The sequence below is a fragment of the Acipenser ruthenus genome, chromosome 7 (assembly GCF_902713425.1).
Source record: "Acipenser ruthenus chromosome 7, fAciRut3.2 maternal haplotype, whole genome shotgun sequence".
NCBI lineage: Eukaryota > Metazoa > Chordata > Actinopteri > Acipenseriformes > Acipenseridae > Acipenser > Acipenser ruthenus.
Window position 1 is genome coordinate 59,315,427 of NC_081195.1, and position 16,344 is coordinate 59,331,770.

The 16,344-nt window shown below is 36.0% G+C and overlaps 1 pseudogene; it reads right to left on the reverse strand.

Moving 5' to 3' along the window:
• LOC117415890 (myoD family inhibitor domain-containing protein-like) overlaps nt 1-16,344 on the reverse strand; it is a 39,875-nt pseudogene that overhangs the window by 14,328 nt on the left and 9,203 nt on the right.

Consider the following 16,344-nt stretch of genomic DNA (forward strand, 5'->3'; position numbering starts at 1 on the left):
TTACATTCAAATCCATGATTTATTCTTACATGATGTAATGGTGTTCTATATATTGTGACATCATTTTTACTTCTATCTTTGAATCTGTATTAATTCTAATTAATACTACTTTATATAAACTTATATTTTTATTATATCATGCAATGCTGGCTCTGAGGATCAGTCTAGATTTGGCCTCCCCAGCGCATCAGCATGCACAACTTTTGAATGAATTTTGTTTATTTATTTAAATGTTATATATTTATTGAAGTTAATTAGTTCATTCTTTTCTGTTGAGTCCCGCTGGCATAATCGTGTTCAGTCTATTTATCCATTTACTTTCTTTTATTCTTCTATATGTCGCATTGTCTAAATTTGAGCTGTTCTAATACTACAAACTTTACATCATTTATGTCATGTCCCTGACTGGTGAAGTGCTGTACTATTGGTTCATTCATTTTTTTATTTCTAATTAATCAAAGGTAGTTCTGAATTATTTTATATAAAGTAGTTCCAGTCTCTCCAACATATTTGATTTCATCACATTTTTCACAGGCTATTCCATAAACAACATTGCTATTTTTACAGTAGGTATTAGTTTTTACTGGATATGTGGTGTTCTTATGTTTAATTATATTTTTAATTGTATCTATGTATTTACGCTTCTCTTTTGAATGCTACAACTGGGGCCTTAAGAAATATTTTTTTTAATTTTTCTGAATTATGTAGAATCCGCAAGTGTTTCTTAGAAATATTGGGCAAAAGTTTAGAGTAAGTCATTACTAATGGGACTCTTTTGACCTTTTAATCTCTATTTTTATAATCTAGTAGATCATCTCTTTTTAGTTTATCCACTTTTCTTAACTCCATCTCTCTCTCTCTCTCTCTATATATATATAACATCTCACATACCACACAGAACTCTTTTTCATTAGAATTTTTTGAAACTGTTGCTCATATTCTGGTGAGACAGTAAGTAAGTGTAAGGTACTTTTGTCATTTCTAGCGAATACAAACATCTGATTTTTGTATCCAATATATATAATCTTGAGATGTACACTGAGCATCAAAAGAAACTTATCACTATTCTAACACATTTATTTAAAAAAAAATAAGGTATATAAATGATGCACACTGACGAAATGTTTTTGATTTCTTTTTAATCACTCGATCATTCACTCTTGACACTTGAGTGACTATGACTGAAGCATATGCACTTAATCACCTAATTAGTGAGACAGTTGATTGGACTGGATATGGAGTGATTTCAGCTGTTGAATTGCAAGCTTGAATAAAAACAATAAAGAAAATCACAGAAAAAAAAAAAAACATGCCACATCTGCCAAGAGAGCAGCGCCTTCATGGTGGCTGGATTAGGGCAGCGTACTGTGGCTCAACATCTTGGGTGCTCACAGCCAGCAATTTCAAACCTGGCGAGACGGTATAACCAGACACACCAATGACAGGCCACGAACTGGGAGACCAAGAGTCACAACACCTGCCCAAGATCGACAGATCATTTTGCAGCATCGTTTTGCAGCAATTGTTAATCAGCACAATAAAAAGTCACTGCACCTGCTCTAAAATAGAGTTTGTCACTTTTCGAACACATCTAGTGAATTTTATCCAAAAAGAAGTGATACGTTTCTTTTGATGCTCAGTATTATTTAGGAAATACTAAAATAAAACCTAATAATTTAAAATGACAAACACTGGCTAAAAATGTTATTTTAATATTTCTAAATTCAGCACTATTGAGTGTTTTATAATTATGGATGACATTGAGGTGCAGACTAGTCTTTTTGGCTAGTGAAGGACTGCACACTCACCTCACTTGTAACTGAACAGGATCATCAGAGGTAAAAAAAAATTACAGCATGTGTCCTCAAAACATGTTGTATTTTACACAATGCAAATGGAATGTCAAACGAGAGGGCATGATGAATGGAAATAAACATTTTAAATTCTCCCTGGCACTAAGATGCATTTTAGTCCATTATGTCCCAAAAGACATTTTCCACACACACTATAAACTGGATCTAGGCCATCTGCTTGTTATAACGGGGGGTGAATTAATAAATATTATTAATCTGCATCTGTCCTGTCACCCTGCATCTGTTCCATGTAGGACTCTCCCTCTTCCCACCTAGTTTGTGCCTATTGTTTTTTGTATGCTTAAATATTTGTTTACTGAAGAGGTTAGGTGCTAAAATTTAAAAAATATATATATATATATATAATGTGTGTGTGGGGGGGTTGAATACTTATGCAAGCAAGATATTTCAGTTTTTTATTTTTCTTAAAAATATTTGCCAACATAAAACCAATGTCACCTTACAATAATTGATTTTGAGTTTCAGTGTTTTAAAATAAAATATCAAACAGAACGAAATTTCAATGTACCATTTGTAATTCAGTAATATGAGAGAATTGGTCAGGGGCCTCAATACTTTTGCAAGGCACTGTATATATACAGACGTGCTCAAATTTGTTGGTACCCCTCCACAAAAAACAAAGAATGCACAATTTTCTCTGAAATAACATGAAACTGACAAAAGTAATTGGCATCCACCATTGTTTATTCCATATTTAATAGAAATCAGACTTTGCTTTTGATTTTTTATTCAACATAATATTGTAAGTAAGAAAACAAATGAAAATGGCATGGACAAAAATGATGGGACCACTAACCTAATATTTTGTTGCACAACCTTTAGAGGCAATCACTGCAATCAAACGTTTTCTGTAGCTCTCAATGAGACTTCTGCACCTGTTAACAGGTAGTTTGGCCCACTCTTCCTGAGCAAACTGCTCCAGCTGTCTCAGGTTTAATGGGTGCCTTCTCCAGACTGCAAGTTTCAGCTCTTTCCATAGATGTTCGATAGGATTCAGATCAGGACTCATAGAAGGCCACTTCAGAATAGTCCAATGTTTTGTTCTTATCCATTCTTGGGTGCTTTTAGCTGTGTGTTTTGGGTCATTATCCTGTTGGAGGACCCATGACCTGCGACTGAGACAGAGCTTTCTGACACTGGGCAGTAGGTTTCGCTCCAGAATGCCTTCATAGTCTTGAGATTTCATTGTACCCTGCACAGATTCAAGGCACCCTGTGCCAGGCGCAACAAAGCAGCCCCAAAACATAACCGAGCCTCCTCCATGTTTCACTGTAGGTATGGTGTTCTTTTCTTTGAAAGCTTCATTTTTTCGTCTGTGAACATAGAGCTGATGTGACTTGCCAAAAAGCTCCAGTTTTGACTCATCTGTCCAAAGGACATTCTTCCAGAAGGATTGTGGCTTGTCAACACGCATTTTAGCAAATTCCAGTCTGGCTTTTATGTTTTTCTTTCAAAAGTGGAGTCCTCCTGGGTCTTCTTCCATGGAGCCCACTTTCGCTCAAAAAGCGACGGATGGTGCGATCAGAAACTGACGTACCTTCACCTTGGAGTTCAGCTTGTATCTCTTTGGCAGTTAACCTTGGTTCTTTTTCTACCATTCGCACTATCCTTCTGTTCACTCTGGGGTCGATTTTCCTCTTGCGGCCGCGCCCAGGGAGGTTGGCTACAGTTCCATGGACCTTAAACTTCTTAATAATATTTGCAACTTTTGTCACAGGAACATCAAGCTGCTTGAGATGGTCTTGTAGCCTTTGCCTTTACCATGCTTGTCTATTATTTTCTTTCTGATCTCCTCAGACAACTCTCTCCTTTGCTTTCTCTGGTCCATGTTCAGTGTGGTGCACACAATGATACCAAACAGCACAGTGACTACTTTCCTCCATTTAAATAGCCTGAATGACTGATTACAAGATTGGAGACATGTGTGATACTAATTAAAGAAACTAATCAGTTTGAAATGTCACTATAATCCAATTATTTATTATCTTTTCTAAGGGGTACCAACAAATGTGTCCAGGCTATTTTAGAATATCTTTGTAGAATAAGCAATAATTCATCTCTTTTCACAGCTTCTTTGCTTTATTCTGTGACATACCAAAGGCATGCAAGTATACATGATAAAATAGCTTTTAATTTCATCACTTTTCAGGAGGAATGAAGCATTATTTCAATGAGCTGTAAGGGTACCAACAAATTTGAGCACGTCTGTATATATCTATCTATCTATCTATCTATATATATATAAAAAAATCACAGATTTATTCTTAATAAAATATATACAAACCTAAATTCAAGAACCAGGGGACTTTTTTGACCTGAAAAAAGAAATAAGGACTAGGGGTCACAAATGGAGATTAGATAAAGGGGCATTCAGAACAGAAAATAGGAGGCACTTTTTTACACAGAGAATTGTAATGTTGTTGAAGCTGACACCCTGGGATCCTTCAAGAAGCTGCTTGAGATTCTGGGATCAATAAGCTACTAACAACCAAACGAGCAAGATGGGCTGAATGGCCTCCTCTCGTTTGTAAACTTTATGTTCTAACTCAAGTTTGTATGTAGATTACCTGTGGCCTAGATATAAATTAGAACACCTCCCATATTATACCCTCTATATAGATTCATTAGAAAAAGAGCAAAAGCAAACAGACACTATTTGAATTGCATATATTTTCTTCAAAAGTATCCCCCCCCCCCCAAAAAAAAAGAAACAAGGAGATCCATTTGACCAGTTTAATTTTATATGCATGCATATCTCCAACTAAATCTGAAAAAAAATAATAATTCTGGTGTGATGTTAACAGAGTTCCATGTCTTAACCTCTCGTTTATATTTCCACCAGATGTTTTAAAATATTTTTTAACTGAACAATGTGACCGACCCCTGGGTATTGTAAGCAGACGTGTGTTCAGAATGTAAGACTAGAGGTCTGCCACGAGCGTCTTAGGTTTAGACAGTATCTTGGACATGATGTCAAGAAAACAATAAACTGATTTGTTTTTCAGTACTAGTACAATTTTCCTGGATCACTTTTTGCAGCCTCAAACACATGGGCAGGACACAACTCCACACAAGCCTGGCCCATTTCTTCACAAGCATCATGAGACTCGTGCTCTTGGTTTTTGGCTGGGCAGGACTTTTACTTCAGCTGTTGTTCTTCAAATTAAAAATGAAAGGAAGGAACATGTAAGACCCTAAAAAGAAGTACACCATCAAAACAAATCCAAATAATTAGCAAAAACAGATTTTTTCTTTTTTTAAAACCAATGCTTACTACAACATCCAGATGTTTTATTTATGTATTTATATTTTTACAGCACCTTTAGCCAAGGCACTTTACAAGTTTAAACAAAACGGTGCAATCAAAAAAAATGGATGAAAAAAGAAATGTAAGTTTATTGGGCTAGGGTGGGGAGATACAGATTAGTTGCTTAAATGAAAGCAGAGGGCCAGAGGCTAGGTCAGGGTCAGACAAGTAGGGTCATAACAGGAGGTGAGGGGCCAGGAGTATCAGTAGGATGGGCTAGGGTGAAGGGATTTTGAGGGAGGAACGGAAACTCCGTAGTTTTATGATAAGTGGGAGTTTATTCCAATGAAGGGGAGCAAGAAGGGAAAAAGAACGGACACGGGATTGGGCACAGGGAGCATAAGGGATGTGGGGGAATATAGTATGTGATCAATGCAGCCAGAGAAGAGTGGGCAAGACCATGGATAGATTTGTACACAAGGGTAAGGAATTTGAACATGCAATGATAAGACATGGAGCCAGTGTAGCTGGAGGATGAGAGGGGAGGTGTGGAAGGAGCGGGGGAGGTTGAATATGATAGGGGCAGAGGCATTTTGAATTTGTTGTAATGGTGTAAAAGCGTAAGAGGGGAGGCCAAGGAGGCAGGAGTTACAGTAGTCAAGGCGGGTGTAAATGAGAGTGGACCAGGAGTTTAGTAGCAGAAAAGGAAACGGAGGGGCGTATTTTGTGGATGTTGAATAGGTGGAAACGGCAGGTGCGTGTTATGGCCGAGATGTGATGGACAGTTGTATGCGTTTATGAACAGGTCATAGGCCTCCCAGAAAATAATGTATTTATAAAATCCCCACATGCTTAGGGAACACAGGTCTCTGTAGACCATTCCACATAGATGTCTTGTCTAGGAGATAAAGGATGTTACTTCTTGTAATCTGTCCACAGGTGATAAGCTCTTCAGATTCATCTTGTTAAGCTCTGAAGATATGCAGCCAGCCCACTCTATCCATTATAGAGTCCTCAAACCAGCCTCATCTGATGAATGGCCCATGTGGACAGCAAGTAAAAGATACGCCCCTTGCTAACAATAATATGGACACCCCTGACTAGCCTTTAAACTAACCTCCTTCTACTGTAGATTAGGTGCACACTATCTACTACAGTATCTGTGTACTGGTGAGTAATGGCCTTTCAGGATGTAATGTGTTCAGCAGAGTCACGAGCACAGAGGCATGTTCATGAATGTTGTTTTTAATATGCAGTCAAAGATGAGCAAAATGATCACTTCAAACATCATAAGCCTCAATGAGAACCACTAGTTTCTGTTTTCCTGTTTTTTTCCCTTAAAAAACAGTGTTGTGAAGAGACACAACTGTTTCACTATACAAAAAGGAAGAAGAAAAACACGAAAAAAATAACTCGCATTTTTAAGTCGTCAAAGCACCCTAAATCATTTTCTGCTTGCAAATGACAAGAGGACTGCAGATTTCCACTTGGAATTCAAACCTGTCACTCTAATTGTAATAGTATCTCTAACTTAACACTGTATAGGTTTAGTTTGATAAGTTACAAAAATACAACATAATAGAAAAGTGCAACTTGTTAGTGTTTACTCAAGTCATTTGTGTATTTCCAGTTGAAAATTGATTATGAGGCTGATTGAGCAAACAATGGTATTTCTGATGAAACAGATAATGATGCGACTTAAGTGGGACACTAAATTCATATATACCGTATCTTACTACTGAAACTATAGATGATCAGATTTCATTAGATTGGACTGGTTAATGAATAAGTAGTTATTTGTAATAACTGCAGTCTCACAATTTATTAGAAAAACTACAGTATGTAACATGTTTATATGGTACTACTGCAGTACTTGGTCTTCTGATGAAGTTTTCACACAATAAATTAACAGTCAATATTAATCAGCTGTACATGCTATGGAATACTTTTAATTCTTTATGACAATCATTTAAATGTGGTTCTTTAAATGCAACCTTCTGCAGAGATCTGACACACAAGAGGGCTATTCATATTCCAAGCATCACTTTCTCTTGATAACAATGACAAAGAATGTACGGCTGCCAGGATTTACTAATTTCAAATTTGCCAATTTTGCTGCTGATTGAGTGGAAAAAATAACCCCTTTGGACTTCCCGGTTCAGGTTAATTACATTTTACAGTGAGGAAGCAAACTTAAAACCTGAAGCTTGATTTTTACGACCTCAACCTTTCAGCAGTTTGCAAGTTCTCACCAATTATATTCTGATTTTCAAACAGAAAATTTGTGTGATTAATAATTCTGCCTAGAATTCAAGTATTATAATATCTGATGAGCAGCAATTTTCTTTTAATACAACATATTTTGTCAAGGCATCACCATATTAATGCTCTGTGAATTAGAATAGGTTTAACATGTAATACAATCAAGGATATATTAATATGATAAATGCAACACAATGTAACTACTTCACTACTATATTGAAGTAAAAAAAAGAAGAGAAAACTAAAATAAAACAGAGAACCTAGTTTTGCCACCCCCCTGTTATCTCCCCTGTGTATATATGCTAGATAGTTTTCCAACATATGCGTTTGTAGCAATCCTGAAAAAGGTTAACGATTTTAAAAATCTAAAAAACAGCTTTTTTTTTTTTTTTCGGAAGCCTAAGACAAAGTCCAAAGAGTTTGATGGGGGTCATTTGAGCACAAACATTCGAGATTCAATTAGATTCAACAGTTTCTCTATTATTAGGTACAGAACATGAGTGTGATCTAAATGAGGTGACCGAAAAGTTGTCGTTAAGATGGTGAACGCCAGGGGGTCCCTGAGTGGCTAATCTAGTTAAAGCGCCACGTGCAGAATGTGTCGCACAGCCTGGACGGCGCCAGTTCGCGTCCAGGCTGTGCAAATAGGTTGAACTATGCTGGGGACCCCAAAGGGGGCGTCCCATGTGTGCAATCCTGTCCTTTGCTGCAGAGCGGAGTTGTGTATGCATCTCCCTTCTACTGCGAGTCGCTGTGCTTCTTGCTGCTGCTGCCTTTTTTTTTGTTTTACAAAAAATGAAATACAGCTAAAGAAAAACTAAAATGCAAATCTCTCTCTCTCCTCAGTACAGATCAGAGCTGCAGTACCCAAAAAAGTTATTTCATAGTAACTTGCACTTATTTACTGTCTCACCAGAATTTGCAAAAAAATGGCAAATAGAAAAGGGCTCAGTATGATATGCAAGATTAATATTATATATATATATATATATATATATATATATATATATATATATATATATATATATAAATACACAGAATCAACACAGCAGCTCCTGTGCTTCTATTTAAAAGTTTTAGACAGCAAAAAGTAAACAAACCAGATCATGCATACGCACGCATAGTGATCTCTATGGAAAACCATTTGGGACAAAAATGCATTGTGCTGCTTTAGAGCGAGCCAGTTTGGGATGCCTCACAAACTGTACCCAACTTCCTGAAAATGTTGTGTAGTGATTTCTATATAGACATATATATATATTTATTTATTTATTTTTTTCGGGTGAGACGTAGTTGTAAGTGACTCTGCAGCTGATGCATAGTTCACACACCCTAGTCTCTGTAAGTCGCCTTGGATAAAGGAGTCTGCCTGCGTTCGAAGCAATAAAATGGCTTTTATTACTTTTTGAAAAACGAACGGATATCCAAACGAATATTTAAATTATGAGTGAATATCTGAACATGAAAATTCAATGGTTCGTCCCAGCACTGTTATTTCAAGTGATCAGGGAAAATACAAAACAGCACAGCAAGGTTCAAAACATCTTAAAGAACCCTAAAATGAAAAAAACTGACAAGAAAAAAAAAAAAGTAATTTAAAACACGTCTGTCAATATTGTTGTATATTGTAATTACACGAATCAGGCATTTCTGCGAATTCCAAATGTCATAAAATCGTCTTAATCACTATTAGAAATAGTCAAACTAATCCTGAAATTACAGGCTAAATAAAAAAGAAAATCACAATCTCACCCAATGCTTTTCAATAAATGCAGCACATCACTCGGTTGTTAAATGATTTGAAGGAACTTTTGAAAAGTATTACCATATAACACTTCAAATCAATACCCTTGCAGAGAGTCTCATATCTGAGAACTAAAATACTATATTAATAACAGGCCTGTTAACATTTATCATAGATCTAGGACAACAATATGAGAAAATAATGATTATAGGAGGTAGGGTGACTGTGGGCATTTTAATCAACCTCTGTACTGGCATTCTACACGATTTATACAGTTTGTGATTCCATGTCCTGCCGCTAAGTAATCACTTGAAAATTACTCCCTTCAGTCTTAATGGGCTCTTAGTTCTGACAGATGATTTCAGTGGTACCAGGGGTCTAAAGATTAAAAATAGCCATTAAACCGTGGCATGACAACAATCAGTTTCAATTCATCACTGACAAGGTGACAGTATCGTTTCAGTCAAATAGGAACAGAAAGGGCTCCGTCCACCCACTGTACTCAAACTAACACCACATGTAATTATTCAGCTGGCTTCAACTCCCAGTGACAACCTGCCTCTAAAAATGTACGCAACTTCTCACTTACAATACATCTAAATTCATACTTGTTTTTGAAGCATGTGAAATAGTAATTAAACTTACTGAATAAAAAAAAAAACAGCGACAGCATGTTGGAAGTAATACAATTTTTGTTTTAAGATTGTGTTGTAAAAGACCACCACGTGGTCAATTTTAGACCTCAAGCATTTTAATTCTATAATTTAGCTGGTGTTTTCCCCAGGAGTTATGCATTCACCCCATAATAAAAATACGAGTCTGAGATAAAGCAGATCAACAAGTTTACAAGGGTGGTGTTGTTATTATCAGTCACTGTTTAGTTATATGCCATTAGAACACATTAATTGTGTTAATAACAATTTTAAAAATATATAATAATAATACTAATAATAATAATAATAATAATAATAATAGATTTATTTAACTTGCATGGAAACTAAATAGATTTGCTACCTTAAATGGGCAATTATGAACCGACTGAATAACCTTGAGGCTACAGAATAAAATATTCTCTAAAGCAGATTCTGGTGTGTCTGGTCAGGGTTAATACATTTAGAAAGCAAAAGTAGTAACATTACTTGACCTTAATGCTTCAGAATGTCCCCAAGATAAAAAAAAAAAAAATGTTCTCCAGCACTGTCTTCACTAACCAGAAGAGCACTCCAAGTGCTCAAGACATCTCAGTGAATAACATGGTCATCAAATAACTAAACTGCCATTATGGTAAGAAACCTTACCACAAGTACCTCTGTACTGCATGATATTATATATTGCAATTAGCCAACACATTGTGAACTCTATAATTAAAATAGCTTGATATTGCAAAGCTATTATAAAGACAGAACTGATAGGCAATTAAATCACTGTTTATGCCACTTAACTGAATTCTAAGAACTAACCCACGAAACAAATCACCGCTCATAACAAAATTCTTGAACTGGAGTTCATATTCCAAATTAAAAACATTGAGATTATAAACCAAGACGATCCAAGTTCCACCCTCTAATGAATTATTCTTTAATATGAATAATAAAATTTAAAAAAAACTATATATATATATATATATATATATATATATATATAATCTTCTTCCAATATTAAACTGGGGCTGCCGCCGATTCCATCTGCAGTCTACAATAAAATCGACAACGTTTATGGCTTTCTTTGTATCGGTGCTTGCATTATTGAGATGTACCTGTGCTAGCCCTGCGGGCACAAAGTGAATAAAATAAACTAAATCCACAAACCTTTGCAACCAAATGAAATGTAAGTGTACCAAAATAACTAAACAATGCATGGTTTAACTCTTAAAAAGGCACATGGTTACTGAGGTTGTAAAAGAACAATTTTTAAAAGCAAGTTACCAGAAATAATCTCTATCTGAATTAAAAGATGTACTGCACCATTTTCTTGTAAATATATTATGAAGCTCAACCTCTTAAGATACTGCAGTACCTAACTTTAAAAGGTTCAAAAAATCCAATTGGTATTAATCATAATTCTGTTTTGAGACTGGAGTGAGGATGAAAGAAACTCAATCTGAAAAACTATTTTGGGGGTGGGGTGGGGTGGGGGTGGGGTGGGGGGAGTACGTAAAAGGCTGAAAAAAAATGTTGGCTAAATGCAGGAAATGAAAACCCAACAGAAACCTGCTACATATTCTAAATCGTGAATAGAAACACTACATAGCCACAAATACACCTAAGTATTTTATTTCACAATGCTGTGGACATTAGCACAGTCCTGTGTTAATTCATATACCACTGTCAGAGTCTTGGATCATATTTTCACATGCCACTGTAAGGCAAAACCCATGTCTCATCATTGAAACTATTTCAGATCTTAAAGAATCTTAATTATACCATTTGTGCAGGTCACCTATTTTTAAAACCCTAAAACCCTTCAACACCTGTATTCATTGTTACCAAGAATAGCACTGGAAAAAGTGGATTGGGCTATCCCTCCAGACATTCCAACTGTGGTCTGAAAGAAACCAGAAGCTAAGTAGTGCAGAGAACACAGCCCTTTCACATGTGCAGGGATAGCGGCCCCTAGACTGACGCTGGAGTCTAGCTCATCTCTAAATTCAGCTATTGGGTCTGGGATGACCTGTGCAGCGAGACGATAACACTTTAGCACCGCATCCTCTGGCATCTCCTCCGAACGTGCTCCTGCCTCTTCTCATCAACAGCCAAGTGTCGCTGCATCAGGAAGTGTACCACAGCAGTCAATGACAGGCCTAGCGGAGCTGCTTGTGTCCACTGTTGCTCTGCTTTTGGTCAGCAAATCATTACGTAAGAGTACGAAACATTTCACAGCCATGCTTTATGGAGATATTTATGTTACAATTTTTTTTTTTTTTTTTTTTTTTTAAATTTAGTCGTTGCCAATTATTTTTATTATTTTCTCCCCAGTTTGGAAAAGGCCAATTATTTTTAGGCTCAGCTCACCGCTACCACCCCTGAGCTGACTCGGGAGGGCGAAGATGAACACACGCTGTCCTCTGAAGCGTGTGCCGTCAGCCGACCGCTTTTTTTCAAACTGCAGACTCACCATGCAGCCACCCAAGAGCTACAGCGTCGGAGGACAGCGCAACTCTCGGGCTGCTTACAGGCAAGCCCGCAGGCGCCCGGACAGACTACAGGGGTCGCTGGTGCGCGGTGAATCGAGGACACCCTGGCCGACCTAGCCCTCCCTCCCCCCAGGCGGCGCTCAGCCAATTGAGCGCTGCCCCCTGGGAGATCCTGTCCTCGGTTGGCAAAGGAATAGCCCGGACTCGAACTCGCAACGTCCAGACTATAGGGCACATCCTGCACTCCACGTGGAGCGCCTTTACTGGATACGCCACTCGGGAGCCCCCATGTTATAATTCTGAGGAGAGACGATTAAAATAATTGTCATACTTGCATATATGAGTCTAAAGAAATAATTATTTAAAGTAATGGAAATATTAAACAAAACAAAGGCAAGCTCTGTTTTGTTAAGCTTCCACACCCTTAAATATTTACTTTATATGTAATATCACGATCCAAAACAGTGGAAAACATTTGAAAAACAAAATATTCATATCACTTTAACTTGAAGAGAAGAAATGGCTTCATTTTAATATACTAGAGATCATTTATAATAAGAGATAATGGATTATACAAAATATCCATCAATGTGTAATTATATGTTCAGTAGAGGGTAAATTATAATTTCACATGGGCAGGGCACAGCCTTCCTGTCAAAATGAAACTGAATGACAGAAGAGGTCTAAATATTTTACAGTTTGAATTAAACCATGTATGAACAATGGGAAAAAATAAAAAAATACACCAAATATTCATCGTGGGTCAATATAACTTTAATTCAGGGCACAATCTGATTTTCAAGTGCGAATGTAAATAATACTAAAGTTGTGAAAGATCAAAGCCTTTCAGTCAAATAGTGCATAATTTATATGCTCTGATCTCTGAGGACACTTTTGATTGCCTGGTTTTCAGAACACCAGTATATATTAAAAAGATAAAGTCAAACTAGTAAAAGAAAAAAAAAAGTCTAACTGCTTGTCTAATTTTAAGAATCCCAGTGATTGCTTGTTCCTTAACCCCGACACCACACCACTGTAATTTCAGTGCCTAAGCACCGATGACACAATCTCTCTCATGGCAGTAATAAGCACTCAGCCTTGTCACTGAATAAGGCTAGGCACTGAACAAAAAAAATGGAATCCCTACAAGCCAGTTTTGATGATACACTTCAAAAGCACATGCACAGGAAACACGTCTACCAGCGCGTATTCTGAAGTGGAAGTGGAAGATCGAGAGGTGGCTTGTACTTGACAGTACATACACCATGCTACATCATTTTTATTGATTTATTTATTTGGCCACATTTATTGCATGACCCCATTCTCTTTATGATTACTGCTTTATGATCACCATATACAGTGTACTCCGTTTATAAGAATCACTGATATAAGAATTGACCACATTAGTGGTCAAAACCAATGGGACCAAATCATTCCTATACCAACCAATGTAAAATAATCCGCTTGTAAGAATCAAGCAATCTGCTTATAAGAATAATTTCAGGGCAAACTGACTGCATGTAATACGATACTATATCAAGTGCAATGACGTACAACCAATAAAGCTGTTTTTGAATTTAATTACATCTCGCGTGATTAGGCACGTACACAGCGTGTGCAGTATAATCCCTGGTCTGCAGCAACTCCCAGTAGAATTTTTCTTTTGTGTTCTCTATTAGTGAAAATTAGTTTTAATAAAGTGAATATACATTAATTGAATGCATACTGAATACAGCAGTGTTACTGTGCGATATGCAAGTAGAGGGAGTGGGGTTGCAGAGCTTTGCATTTCTGCTTAGTGAAAAACTGTGAGATTTGCATCGCAAATGAAAAAAAGCAAGCCACAGATGCTTAAATGCAGTGGTAGTCCTGACAGTAAAATACTGTACTATAATGTCATTTTAATTCAAAGGCCATTACATGCAACACCGCACAGCAGTTAAACTAGGCACCCTCACGAGACGATCGATTCTCAAGTATACTGTAGTAAAATAGGATTCTGCAGCCTTGAGTAAACATAATTGTGATCATATAACAAGTTGCTTACACACAAGGACTTGTTTTGATTGTTTTGATGTATTGTCCTCAGTGATTGAGCACCATTGACACTTGTATCCTGTATTTAAACTGCTGATGTGTGGAGGCACGCTTTTGCTAATTGTAATCCCATCGGTCCGCTTTTAAGAATCAACTGCTTATAAGAATCAAATCATTCGGGGCGGATGTGATTCTTATAAACGAAGTGCACTGTAGTTCGTTTTGTTGTTATTGTTGATTTGCTTTTCGTGGTTATATTGAATTCTATAACTTTTGTATATAAATATGATTGTCTTCATAATGCAAAATTACTGAAAGTCAGGAATATACAGTACATTACATGTCAAAAATGAAATGCATTTATTTATTTGATTGCTTTACAGTGGTGGCCTCATTTATTGCAGTAGCCCAATATAGTTAGGTTTACTGCTTTGTCACCATTTACAGTTCGTTTCTCTATATACTTTTATTTGTTGTTGTTATAGTTTGTTTTTCTATAGACTTTTTTTTTTATTTGCTATTCATGGTTATATTGAAGTCTATAACATTTGTATACAAATATGATTTTTCTCTTCATAATGCAAAATTATTGAATAATTTAATAAAAACAACTGCATTTTTTACTTGTATATATTTTAGGTTAAAAGTCTTTACATACGATTTGGCAATGTACTTTGATATTTTGATTAGTCTGGACTACTTCCATAACATAGCTGACAGTGCTAAAATTAGGGCAGTTTTCAGGCATTTTGTCATACAGATCACGGCTCGGACAAAATCAGATTTTTTTTTTTTTATTTGAAATCCTCATAAAATTTTGCAACTATAACGACGTAATATTTGTTCTATATCTAACTTAGAAAGGGGTCGAATTTTTTAAACGATTTATTATTATAAATTTTTTTATGAATTTTTGGGGGGTGCGGCTTATATAAAAAAAAAAATGTAACTACATTCCACAACAAAAGACATTATATCATTGGAAACAGCTACATAGGGCCTTCCTGTGTTTATATCTGGTTTTAATTTCTGATCTGAGATTGCCATACTGTAAGGCTGGGGCGATGCCTAATTTTTGACTATCGATATATTGTTCTCTAAAAAAGCTGATGCATCGATTTATCAATGTTATGAAAGGGTTAAAAAAAATGCAATACATGTGGAGCTGTGGATTACTGTGTAACACTGCAAGTAACACTTTAAAAACTATTATGCATATTAAATTGATTACATCAGTTTAGTAATTAAATATATTCAATTATTGTTTTTTACCTTATTCGTGCGGATTTGTACCAGTTGTGGGTCAAAGAAAAAGAAAAATAAAAAAGTTGTTTAAATCCATAACCAGTCAGAGTAACAACGAACCAAGAGAAAAACTATGCAGGACATTTTAATAAAACGTAAAACAGATCATCTAAAACATGACTGTCAATGGAAGCTCCTGAGAATTATTAAGACTTTGATTTGGAAAGAGCACAAGTATTTTTTTGACTTGGGTGCTAAAAGAAAAATTCAATAACTTTTAAACAGCAAAACTGTAAATAGTTGTGATGTTGACAACTACCTGCAGAGACATTGGTACATGTTCTACAACACTGATTTCTACGCAGTGAACAGGGGTAGATTTTCAAAATAAATCATTTTATGTGTATTTCTATTTGTTTTTCTTTATTCATCTGTTATTTAATCCTTTCGTTTTTCACTCCTATGTTGTTGCATGCCAGTCATTTTTAAAACTTTTAAAATAATTAAGGACTACTGTAGCTCTTAAACATCTCATTACCAAAATGCAAAAAACTAAGTTTTGAAAGCTTTGAGCCATGCTTAAGACACAGTATTTGAAAGTATATATTAATGCTGTTGCAATCATTATTGTTTATAGTGATGTATAAAATAAATGTGGCATTCAACCTTTTTTAAATGAGTGGAATTTCATGGAATTAAATTATATTTCTTTTCATTCCAATTCTGTATCCTGAAGATTTTTTCAATTCAAATTCTTGAATTGAATTGGAGTTTACCAACACATTCGGAATTGACCCCAACC